Genomic DNA, 12,825 nt, shown 5'->3' with positions numbered 1-12,825 from the left:
AGGTGAAGCAATCTTTTAGCCCAAGAAACTTGGAAACTTGGCAACTTGGCAGGAAAGGACTATCTCACTCTGGTAAAATAGGAGCAAAATCCAGAAGAGGAGGCATCCTAGCAAGCCAGCAGCAAGTTCCACCTCGGGAAATGAGCAGGAGATCCTGAGCCCCAGTGCAGTGGAGCAGACAAATTCAAATGCCAGGAACCTCCACATGCCTCAGCACAGCCAAGGGAATGGGCAAACTCCAGCAGCCAGACCACCACAAGCTTCATTGTAGACCTGGGGAAATGCAGAAACACACCAGTCTCAACATATGCCAAACACCAGGACTAGAATCGTGGTTCAGCATGAGGTAAGCTGTTAGACGCCTACAGCCACCAGCAACATCAGCCACCCCCCAACCTACCCACTCAGCACAGCAAGGATTCCCCATGGGCCTCAGGACAACATCAGTGCAACACCAGGTAAACAGCCAAGGCCTGTAGACACTGGCACAAAAAACAAGAATAAAAAAGAATCTTACTATAGAAAGTTATGTTAATAGGGAAAATCAAGACACAAACTCAAAAGAGGAAAACAATGTCAAAATACTGACAGGTAAAGCCCCAAAGAAAAATAGGAAGTGGTCTCAAGCTCAGAAAGAACTCACAGAACAGTTCAAAAGGGAGCTTAAGGCTCATGTAAGAGAGGTAGAAGAAAAATTGGGAAAAGAAATGGTAGTGATCCAAAAGAATTATGAAAAAAAAGAGTCAATAGCTTGGAAAAACAACTGCTTAAAAAGTAGAATTAACCAAATGGAAAAGGAAGTACAAAAGATAACTGAGGAAAACAACCCCTTAAGAGTTAGAATTGAGCAAGTGGAAGCCAATGGCTCTATGAGACATAAAAATATCAAGCAAACAAATTCAAAAGAATGAAAAAAATAGAAGAAAATGTAAAATACTTTATTGGAAAAACAACTGTCCTGGAAAATAGATTGAGGAGAGATATCAGAACCATTAGACTGCCTGAAAGACATAATCAAATGGAGGGCCTGGACAGCATCTTTCAAGAAATTATCAGGGAAAACTGTTCTGATATCCTAGAGCCAGAGGGCAAAATAAGCATTGAAAGAATTCACCTATCACTTCAGGAAAGAGATCCCAAAATAAAAACTCCAGGGAACATTATAGCCAAATTTCAGAACTATTAGGTCAAGAAAAAAAAATTGCAAGTGGCTAGAAAGAAACAATTCATATATTGGGGAGCCACAATCAGGGTTACACAGGACTTAGCAGCTGCAACATTAAAGGATCATAGGTTATGGAACATCATATTCTGGAAAGCAAAGGATCTAAGACTACAAGAATCACCTACATGACAAAATTAAGCATAGTACTTCAAGAGAAAAATGGTCATTCAATGAAATAGAAGGCTTTCAAGCTTTCGTAAGAAGATCAGAACTGAACAAAAAATTTGATCTCCAGTATCAAGACCCAAGAAAAGCCTAAAAAAGTAAAAACAGAAAAGAAAACATAAAACATAAAGGATTTAATGGAGCTGAATTGTTTACATCCCTACATGGGAAGATGATAATGGTAATTCTTAAAAATTGTACCACCAATAGTACAACTAAACGAAATATACAAAGACACTGCCAGACCAGCAGCTTAAAGTGATTTTGAGGAAATGTAAAAATAATTAAAGGATGAGAAAGAGGAGTACACTGGGTGCAGAAGGAAGGGAGAGCTAGAATGGGGTAAATTATTTCACATGAGTTGGTGCAAAAACCTTATTACAGTGGACAGAAAGATGGGAGGGTGGGAAATGGCCATCACTTGAACTTTGAGTATTGCCTCAAAGAGGGCATATTATGCACTATTGGTTGAATATAGAAATCTATTTTACCCCACAGGAAAGTAGGAGGGGAACAAATTAAGTAAAAGGTGGGGAGACTGACAGAAGAGAAGGTAGACCAGGGGAGGTGGTAGATAGAAGCAAAACACTGTCAAAGAGGCAAAGAGTGAATGGAGAGGACAAACAGGAAGAAAAATAGTATGGAGGGAAACACACAGATAGTAATCATAACCATGAATGTGAATGGGATGAACTCTCCCATAAAATGGAAGTGGATAGCAGAGTGGATCACAAACCAGAATCCTTCTCATTTCTCAAACATATAGAGAACTGAGCCAAATTCATAAGAATATAAACCATTCCCCAATTGATAAATGGTCAAAAGATATGAACTTGCAGTTTTCAGATGAAGAAATCAAAACTATCTATAGGCATATGAAGAAGTATTCTAAATCACTATTGATTAGAGAAATACAAATTAAAATAACTCTGAGGTACCATCTCACATCTATCAGATTGGCTAATATGACAAAAAAAGGAACATGATAAATGTTGGATGTAGGAAAAATGGAGTCACTAATGCATTATTGGTGGAGTTGTGAACTCATCCAACCATTCTGGAAAGCAATTTGAAGCTATGCCCAAAGGGCTCTATAATTGCATATCCTTTGATCCAGCAATACCACTAGTAGGTCTATATCACAAAGAGATAAAAAAGGGAAAAAAAGACATACATGTACAAAATTTTTGGAGCAGCCCTTTTCATGCTCGCAAAATATGGAAAATTGAGGGGATGCCTATCAATTGGGGAATGGCTGAACAAACTGGTATATGAATGTAATAGAATACTAATGGGCAAGCAGGACTTGTATCAACTGATGCAAAGTGAAATGAGCACAACCAGGAAAACATTGTACACAGTATCAGCAACATTGTATGATGATCAACCATGAATGACTCAGCTCTTCTCAGTCACACAATGATACAAGACAAGTACAAAGGACTCAGGAAGGAAAATACTATCCACATCCAGATAAAGAACTGATGGACTCTGAATGCTGATCAAAACATAATATTTTCATTTATTTTATTCTTTTTAATGTTTGTTCACCTTTTGATCTGTTTCTTCTTTCACAACTGTGACTAATTTGGAAATTTGTTTTACAGGATAGCATACATATAGCCTATATCAAATTGCCTACCATTTTTGGGAGAGCAGAGGGGAGGGAGGAAGGGAGAAAAACTTGGAACTCAAAATCTTTTAAAATAAATGCTAAAAATTGTGTTGACATGTAATTGGGGAAAAATAAAACACTATTGAAAAAAGACTAACTCGCCAAAACAACCTATTCTGGCATTTTTAAACTTATGGTACTCATAGTCTTTTTAAAAATTATTAAGCCCTTATGTATCAGGATATAATTATCTGAAATAAAATGCCTAGATAGATAGAGATGATAACTTCTTCCCCACCTCTCACCCCTAGTGGATTCTCACATAGCTAGTCAACATCTTCATTACTGTATTCAGTTCTGCAATTTGAGATTGAAAGTGGAGTCCTGGAGTCAGCTTGATAGCAGATTGTAAAATTTTCATTGGGAGTGTTTGCTCCAAAGAAATCACCAAATTCTGTATGTCAGATTTTTTTTTCTACTTTTTCCCGGTTGCCTAAACTTAAGAAAATGATGAAAAAATTGTTAATAATTCAGATTAAAATTGAAAATATGTTGTTTGGAGAACCAATAGTTAAACATTTACCAGCATTCCTCAAAGAGATAGACAAAGAAGACAGAATAGGGAGCTGATTAAAAAGCATATCATTTAAGGAATTGTATAAGAAAATAGAAAGTAACTGGCAGGCTCAGTGAATAGAGAGCTAGGCTTGCAGTCAGGATAGACCTGAATTCAAAATGGGTCTCGGACACTTACTAGCTTTGTGACCCTGGACAAAGCACTCAACCTCTGTTTGCCTTAGTCCACTGGGAAAGACATGGTAAGCTACCTCTAGTATCTTTGCCAAGAAAACTCCATGGCATGCTATTGTCCATGGGGACATGACTAAACAACAAAACCATAAGAAACTAGAGCATTTAATTTGTAGAAAGATAGATTCCAGAGGGATATGGCATTTGTTTTTAAGTATTTGAAGAGATGTTGTGTGGAAAATGGATTAAACTTATTCTTGACACTAGAGGGCAGAACTAGGGCCTAATCAGTATTAGTTCCAATTGGGTCATTTTCAGCTGAATATAAAGAAATATTTCTTAAAAAAAAAAACTGTTCAAAAATGAAATAACCTGCCATGTGATGGTTTGTCACTGGAGTTCTTTAGCTGGAGACTATATAATATCCTGCCAGGGACAGTGGGAATTCATGCTAGAGATAGGGGTTGGAGAGGTTGGCCTCTAAGGTGCCTTTCAACTTTGGGCATCAAAAATCCTATAATTTCACACGTCAGCCAATTCCTGGCTGTTACCTCATCCCTTTCAGAGGTGTCAAACACATAATCTGAAGGTTACTTTATAGCTGTAATACTCTCCAGTGCAGACCAATTTAATGTAATTAAAATACAATTGAGAAATAATTAACAAAATCAATGACTTGTCCAGTTACACAAAAGAAGTTTCTAAAGAGGAATTTGAATGCAGTTCTTCCTGATTCCAAGTTCAGTGTCTTCAAAGCTATACCATACCTCCTTTCAGTAAGAAATAAATGCTGCAGCCCACCATGCTTTAAAAATATTCTCTTCTAATTCTACAATTTGAAAGATATTAAAGTTAGCAAACTTTTCTTTCAAAATGGGATAACCCATGGAGAGGTCTGTCCTCTCTTTTCACATGACCAGGAGACTAAAGACCACCCACGTTGAAGGAAAGCAAAAGTTTTCTATACATTTTCTTGCATTAGAAGACTTCATAAGTGAGTCCTGCTTACTATCATTAATATCTGGTCCATTGTTCTGGCACCATTCCCCATAAGACCATGAAGGCCCATTGATTTGCTTGGCACAGATGGGAGCTACCAGGCACAGAGCTGCATTACATAGAGCCTGAAATAGAGCATTAACCTAGAACCAATTGCCAGAGAGAAGATAAAAACTTACCACTTCTGTGTGCTTTGGTGTAAGAATATGCCACAAAATCAATGCCCCATGTCTATCCTGACACATCAAAGATCTTGGATTCCAAGCCTCCTTCATCTTCTCAAACAATGAACATCTATCTTGCACAGTTGCGTATCTGGTCCCTAAATGGCAGCAAATCTCAAATTTATATAGCACTTTCTAGACAAGAAACTTCTATGTCAGGTATTATAAGCATCATTCATATTTTATATTTGAGAAGACTGACACTCAGAGAGGATGTGATTTGTTCTGGGTCACATAGATAGTACATTTCTGTTAGGGATCCCAGCCCACATAACTGTAAATAAAATAATGCTTTTCCATTAACACAAGTATTCCATTGGGAAGTTATGACTAGGTTTAGAAAAACTTCACTATATTAAGGAAATAATTACAATGAATTCAAGGTGGCATTTCATTAATTACCTGTGTACCTTTGCATAGGTACATGCATGGAACATATGACCTCCCTATCCCTATCCTTTAGAATACCAGGCTTTCTTCAAGCCACCTCCTATTGGAAGTTATTCCTTATGCTCCTACCTGTTGATGCTTTCCCTTCATCAAAATAATACTATGCATGTTTTATGTCTCCTATCCTCCCAGTAAATATCAGCTCCCTGAGGTAGGGTTTGTTTGTTCTTTTGTCTTTGTACCCTCAGGGCATTGTGCCCAGTGCCTGACCCATAGTAGATACTAAAATATGCCCACTGGATTGGGTCACAGGACTCAGAGGGGCTTCATCAATTCACAATTTTCCCTTTCCATGGAGAGCAAATTCACACCACCTGTTTTTCTAATCCCTGTTATTGAGTCACCATCTGTCAAGGTGAAAACACTTTTTACTTTGTTTCTGCTTGTAAGTGCTTGATTTATTTCTAGGTAATCCTTAACTACAGGCTTCATCTTCCTTTGTCCTCTTATTATACTGTGCTCTCTAGAACCTAATTCAATTACTAATAAGCTCACCTTTATTCTATATGTCTTCCTCTTATAATCTTTCTATCTTTTGCTAGTCACAGAATCTTAGCTCTGTCCAGAAGACATTTTATCTCTTACCACCCTGTCTGAGTTGGTTCCTTTCTCTCTAACCTTATCTGCATGGGTAGCTAAATGATGCAGTGATAAAGCATAAGACCTCAATTCAGGAAGATGTGAGTTCAAAGGTGACATCAGACACTATCTGTGTGACCCAGGACAAGTCACTTAAGGTTGTTTGCCTCAGTTTCCTCATCTGTAAAATGAACTGGAGAAGGAAATGGCACATCACTTCAGTATTTTTGCTAAGAAAACCCCAAATGGGGTCAGGAAGAGTCAACTATGACTGAAAAAACCACTCACCACCACCACCAACAACAAACCTTCTCTGCAAAAGAGAAAGAAGGAGATGTTGGTTTTCTTACTCTTCACTGACATTTACTGCTCTTCTCTCTTCTTTAGTTTCACCACCCTCTGTATTTATCATCTGATTCAAGTCCTTCTTTCTTAACTATACTGACCTTCTTACTTTCTCCAGGGTTTTAGTGCCATTGTGATTTTAAGGTCTCCTCTAATTAAAATTTCTATCCTTGCTATCTTTCCCCACTACCCTGACCCCCAAAACTTTTCTTCATCCTCTCTTTTTAACCTGGAATCTGTTCAGCTTTCTCCTTTCCTTAGTCTGGCCTCTCTTTCCTCCATCCAAATTATGGTCACCATAGTTAAATGCTTCAACACTACCTCTACTACTTGCTATCTGGGTGACCTTCAATAAATCTCTTAATCTCCCTAAACTTCAGTTTCTTCATCTGTAAAATGGAAGGTGGAAGGAGGAATGGGACTATGTCATCCATAAGATCCCCTCTAAGTGCTATGTTACCATGATATTCTCTCCACCACACTCTGGGAGAACCTGAGTAGAAGAGGGAAATAAAAAAAAAAAAAAAAGAAAGAGGAATAGTCATTTCAGTCCATTAGATTATTTGGTGTCCTTCTTACCTCTACTACCACCACCACTACCACCACTACCACCACCATGACCTCCCCCCCACCTCTTCCCTGTTCTTTGCTATCAATACAGTATGATATTCATGGATTTTTATATTGGTGCTGAGCTGTATAAGGTATTCTCTAAATGTGAAAGGTCTCCTGTATTTATGAGGAAACTACTAATTTTGAAAACTGTATACTTTTTCTTTAGAACGGAGTGATGGTAGTTTACAGATAAGCTAGTTATATATGTTGTAAATGATCACATCTATTCCAACTGCTGCACACCATCTGTTTATTTAAATATTAGGACTTCTGCACAGTTGAAACATCTGTGCCCAGATATATATTTTTATACAGTTCTGGGAAAATGCTGACAAAAATGGAAAATAAAAGAGAAGCCAGTGAAATTTAAAAGTACATTAGTACATCAAATTCATGTAAATTCAACTTTCTCTTTTATAAATACATCTGCTGGCTTTAATGTAATTCTAAAACTCATCAAAATTCTTGTAACAATACCACATTTTAAGAAAAATTGGTTAAATAACCTAAAGGCTTAAAGTTCAAAAATTTGTACTTAAATAAAACGCCTGATTGACAGTGTTTTTTGACTGAGTTTAACGTTATTATGACACAAACAACACAAATTACTTATTCCTTCATAACAATATCTCAATGTGATTTCACTGGTGTACATAGTCCTTTCATGGCCACAGATTGCAACATATTTTTTTGACAACAGAATGTCTTCAAGAATTGATTGAGCCCAAAGATATTTACTTTGTGCCAATCTAATTTAGGTGTTTATAGTGCTTTTTATTAAAATACTTTGCATATTTGATAAAATCCTGTGATGACGAGGACGGCAGCCTGTACCAGGAAGAATGTTGAACTTGGAATTAGGAAAACCTGAGTTTGAATCCCATTCTCTCTGCCACGTGACCCTGGACAAATTAATTAACTTTATTGTTCCTCATTTCCCTCACCTGTATAATAGGGATAATTGAGTGTGTGTATAAATACATATACATATTATTATATATTAAATATATATACACATATTATTATATATTAAGTATATAATATATATAATGTTAAGTATAGCATTATTCTACAGGATGAGTTGGAGGATTCAATGAGATGCCATTGCAATTTGCAAACCTTAAAGCATTATATAAACCATATAAATTTCACCTTTTATGAGGTAGTAAAATAGTCATTTCCATTTTTTTCAGATGAGAAAACTGAAGCAAAGTGAGTACTACCAAAATTCCCAAAGCTAATATGATAAATGTAAAAACTGGGACTTGAAAACTAGGTTTTCAAGATCTAATTCCAGTGTTATTCCTCTTCTTCTTCTTCTTTTTTATTTTTGCAAAGCAATTAGGGCTAAGTGACTTGCCTAGGGTCACACAGCTACTAAGTGTCAAGTGTCTGAGGTCAGATTTGAACTCAGGTCCTCCTGACTCCAGGGCTGGTGCTCTATCCAATGCACCACCTAGATGTCCCATGTTCTTCCTCTTTTACTGCAGTTTTTCTCACTATCTACTCTAAGGCAGTGAAGGGAATTAATGCAATTATAATTGTATTAATTATTGTAAAAGCATTTTATGTTAACAAAAACCCAAAATGGATAGAGAAGAGAGGCATTATAAAATTTAGCACAACACAAGGACTTGGAGAAAAATGACACAAAGTGAGAATTGATGCAATTATCACAAATTTAGATTAAATGAAAAAAAAAAAACTTTGGGATGAAAATAACCAGAAGACTCAAAGCATCGGATTCTTCTCTTACTTACATTTTACTTTGTGTATAGACATAGGTGAATCATAGAATCAAAATCACTGACTTTGAGAGGTGTGACACCTAAATGGACACAGTCTGATATAAATATGAAAGGAATTGCCTTTATAACATACCTGACAAGTAGTCATTGATACTGTTCATGAAGAGGAGCAATCTGAGAGAGGGAGCTCATCATTTCTCTAGTCAGCCTATTCTACTTTTGGATAGCTCTAATGCTTATGAAGTCTTTCCTGACATCAAACTTAAATTTGTCTCTGAAATTTCCACTCTGTTGCTTCTGGTTCTGTCTTCTGGGGTCAAACAATATAATTCTAAATTCTTCTTGTCCATGACAGCTTTTCAAATATTGAAGACAGCTATCATGCCCCTCCTGTGTCTTCTCTTCTTCAGGATAAAAATGCCAACTTCCTTTGATTAGTCCCAATATGACATGAACTTATGACCCCTCACCTTCCACTGGACTCTCCATCTTAGCAATGTCCTTTTTAAACTTTGGGGTTCCAAGCAGAAATACAAGATTCCTATTGCTGTTTTCCTAGGGCAGAATACATGGAGACTTGTTCCTGGAAGCTAGATCTCTTTTAATGTAGACAAGATTCCATTAGCTTTTGGCTGCCATATCACATTTCTGACTCATAGAGAGATTTTCAATCCACTAAAATTCCCAGATAATTTTCCTGAATATTATTTTTCTTGAATAGCTTTTATTTTCCACATATTGAAATCAATGAAGAAGACAAATAAGAAAGATGTACTTCTATGAGGAAACATGTGGACTTTTATATTCAAGTCCTGGCTTGGCCACTCATTGTATGATCTTGGACAAGTCACTTCATTTCTTTGGTGCCAGTTATGTGCCAATCATTGTGTTGTGTTGGGGATACAAGGGAAAGTAAAAAACTCTCTGCTCTCTGGAGATGATTCTGTAAGTATTTATTAAAGGCAGAGTAGAGGACACATAAAAGCTCCTAGCTATTCTTAAGAATTTAAAGCTTATTAGTTACCTCTAGATTAGCACTGAGGATGAGAACTAGATTTTCTGGCTGAGCTGGTTCTTTCTTTGTGGAAAATTTCAGTAGGCAAATATGCCATGAATGTTATGTTATTAAGAATTCTCAGGGCAGCTAGATGGCACAGAGGATAGAGCACTGGCCCTGAAGTCAGGAGGACCTGAATTCAAATCCAGCCTCAGACCAAACACTTGACACTTACTAGCTGTGTGACCCTGGGCAAGTCACTTAACCCCAATTGCCTAAAAAAAAAAATTCTCCAAAAAACTTTAGATAGTCTGATACTGTTGCTGTTAAAACCAAAATACCTTTAAATTCAGGGCGCTATGAAAACCAGAAAACTAGCCCCCAGAACATCTTGTGAATACTATTGCTTATGTACCCTACCCAGTTCCTTACTGTCCTTCAGTAGTGCCATAATACATCACAAGAGTTCTTACTTATACTTCAACACCAGCAGCAGTCCATTTATAGCCAAGATCTCCATCTGGGATAGTGTTTACTTCAAGGGTTAAGAAAATCATATGTGTTGCTATTAGCATTGGGGTAATACACATTGCTGCTGTGATTGCAACTATCTTTCTTTGAAAGTTCGTGAAAAATAGCTGTCCAAATTCTGGAATAGAATGTGGAGCCTCAAGAATTTGTATCAGTCCAATTAATTGGTATGATGGAATATCACATTATGCCAGCGGTGAAGATGAGAACCACTGTGTTAACCTCTATGGATCAAAATTTATCCTTCAGGTTTACTCAACTCACAACAATCCTGTGTGCCAGAATGATTAGAATGATTACCATGGAAAGATACCATGCAAAGACATGAGGTGTAACATTGATAGTTTTCACTCTAGTCAAGGAATAACAAATAATAGTGGTACCACAAGCAATATGAAGTTGAACCTGAGTGCTGGAAATGTAGATTTACATGAAAAACTCTACTACAGTAATGTCTGTTTCTCAAAAACAGTGGTATCTCTCTGATTCATAGAATGTGGCACAGCAATGAAGGTGAATAGATTGAACAGGATTGTAGGTGGGACAAATGCTGCTCTAGGGGAATGGCCATGGCAAGTCAACCTTCATGTCCAAGGTGTCCATATCTGTGGTGGCTCTATTATCACTCCTGAATGTATGGAAGAACTTTCCAATCCCCAGTATTGGACAACATTTGCAGGAATTTTGAAGGAGTCTGTGATGTTCTACGGAAGTGAATATAAAGTGCAAAAATAATTTCTCATCCAAATTATAATTCTAATACAAAAAAATGATGTTGCTCTTATGAAGTTTCAAACACTATTCATATTTAATGAACAAAAAATAAGACCAGCATGTTTGCCTAATCAAGGAATGATGTTTGAACCCACTCAGTCATGCTGGATATGAGGATGGGGTACAACCCATGAAAAAGATAGGACTTCAGACATGTTGAATGAAGTTATGATACCATAATAGAACCTTGGATATGTAATAGCCAATATGTCTACAATAACACTCCTGGCATGATTTGTGCTGGTTTTCTCAGAGGGAAAATTGATTCCTATCAGAGTGAGAGTAGGGGTCCTTTAGTCACTGAGGAAAATTCAGCATGGTAGTTGGGTGGTGATACAAGCTGGGGATCTGGATGTGCCAAGGCAAAAAGACTTGGAGTTTACAGAAACCTGACTGGTTTTACCAACTTACAGACCAATTTACAGACTGGATTTACCAACAAATGTAGGTAAACAGGTGATTAACCAAGGGGTGGACATTATATATCATTAGAATAATTCACAGGTTCTTTAATTTTTATTAAATAGTAAATTCGTCTGTCTTTTTTCCTCTTCACAGTTCTATGCAGGCTATAGTAACTTTTTTTCCTGGTTTCTCACACTAAACACAATGTACCTGAACTTTAAGTGTTACTGATTTATCTGAAATGAATGCTAAATATTTCCTGGAGTGTGGAGACTTGTGAATCAAATTGGAATGGTTCATTAGCATATGGTTTATGTTCATAATTGAGAAAATTACTAATTGTTGCACAATAATGTTTTCTAATAATGTACGTTTTGTGTAACACAACAGTGTGTATTTAAATAAAGATATTGATTAGAATCACTCAGCTGCTAATTGACCTGAAGTGGAACATGATTCAGGGAGGACAGGTAAGTCTTCCTAGGTAAGAATAATGTGAGAGTACCCCAGCAGTACATTCACGTGAAGCCTGATAGCTTTCTCAGAAATATTTGTCAATTTTCTTTTTTAGTAGCATTGTGCATTGGCTATAAGTGAATGATTAACTAAATTTCCTTTTGAGTGCTGATCTACTTCAGTTTCATGTAGTGGTCACTTGAATAAGAATGGCTTTCCTTTCTCTGTTAATCAACTCCTCTGACATTATCTCTCTACTCTGACCACAACTCCACCCCACCCTCACTCATCTATTTGGAAATTTCACAGATTCTTCCCCATGTAAAGTGGAGATGGGTGTTAGGTTTACTATCTGTGTTGGTTCTCTTTGTGCACATTGATCATGTAGAAACTGAAGGTACCTAGAGGAAAATCAGGGATGATGATTTAATTATGTTTTCATGTAGTTTTCTATGTATACCTCTGTATTAACATGATTTGACTTTTGAAGCCTTAAACTATTACAATCAATATTTGACTATTTGGAGATACTATGTTGATGAAATCTGAGAACTGAATATCTGAAATACTCTAGATTTGACTGATTTATGTTAGTAGAATGTGTGACATCATTGTCTTCTAGAGTTTTCCAAATAAATGGTGATGCTTTAGATTGGCAAAGATGATAAAAAATAAAAATGATGATTATGGGAGGGATACAGAACAGTCGTACTAAAACAATATTAGTGGAGCTGTGAACCTTTATAGCTATTCTGGAAAGTAGTTTATAATTATATCACCAAAATCTCTAAAGTATAGATATTGTTGTCACAGCAGTATCACTATTAGCTAGGCTTTTACATCAAAGATGGAAAGTATCTATATGTAGGAGTTTCTATATGTAGGCGTTATCTATATGAAGAAGTTTATAGTAGCACTTTTTGTTGTAACAAAGAGCTGAAAATTAG

At 36.6% G+C, this 12,825-nt stretch overlaps 1 pseudogene; it reads left to right on the top strand.

The window, feature by feature from the left end:
* The first annotated feature begins 227 nt into the window (after window positions 1-227).
* LOC114037204 overlaps window positions 228-12,825 on the top strand; it is a 103,376-nt pseudogene continuing 90,778 nt past the window's right edge.

Source organism: Vombatus ursinus, unplaced genomic scaffold, assembly GCF_900497805.2.
Source record: "Vombatus ursinus unplaced genomic scaffold, bare-nosed wombat genome assembly UNPS02010284.1, whole genome shotgun sequence".
NCBI lineage: Eukaryota > Metazoa > Chordata > Mammalia > Diprotodontia > Vombatidae > Vombatus > Vombatus ursinus.
The sequence above is the reverse complement of the archived record's forward strand: the minus strand, read 5'-3'. Positions and strand labels throughout refer to the sequence as shown.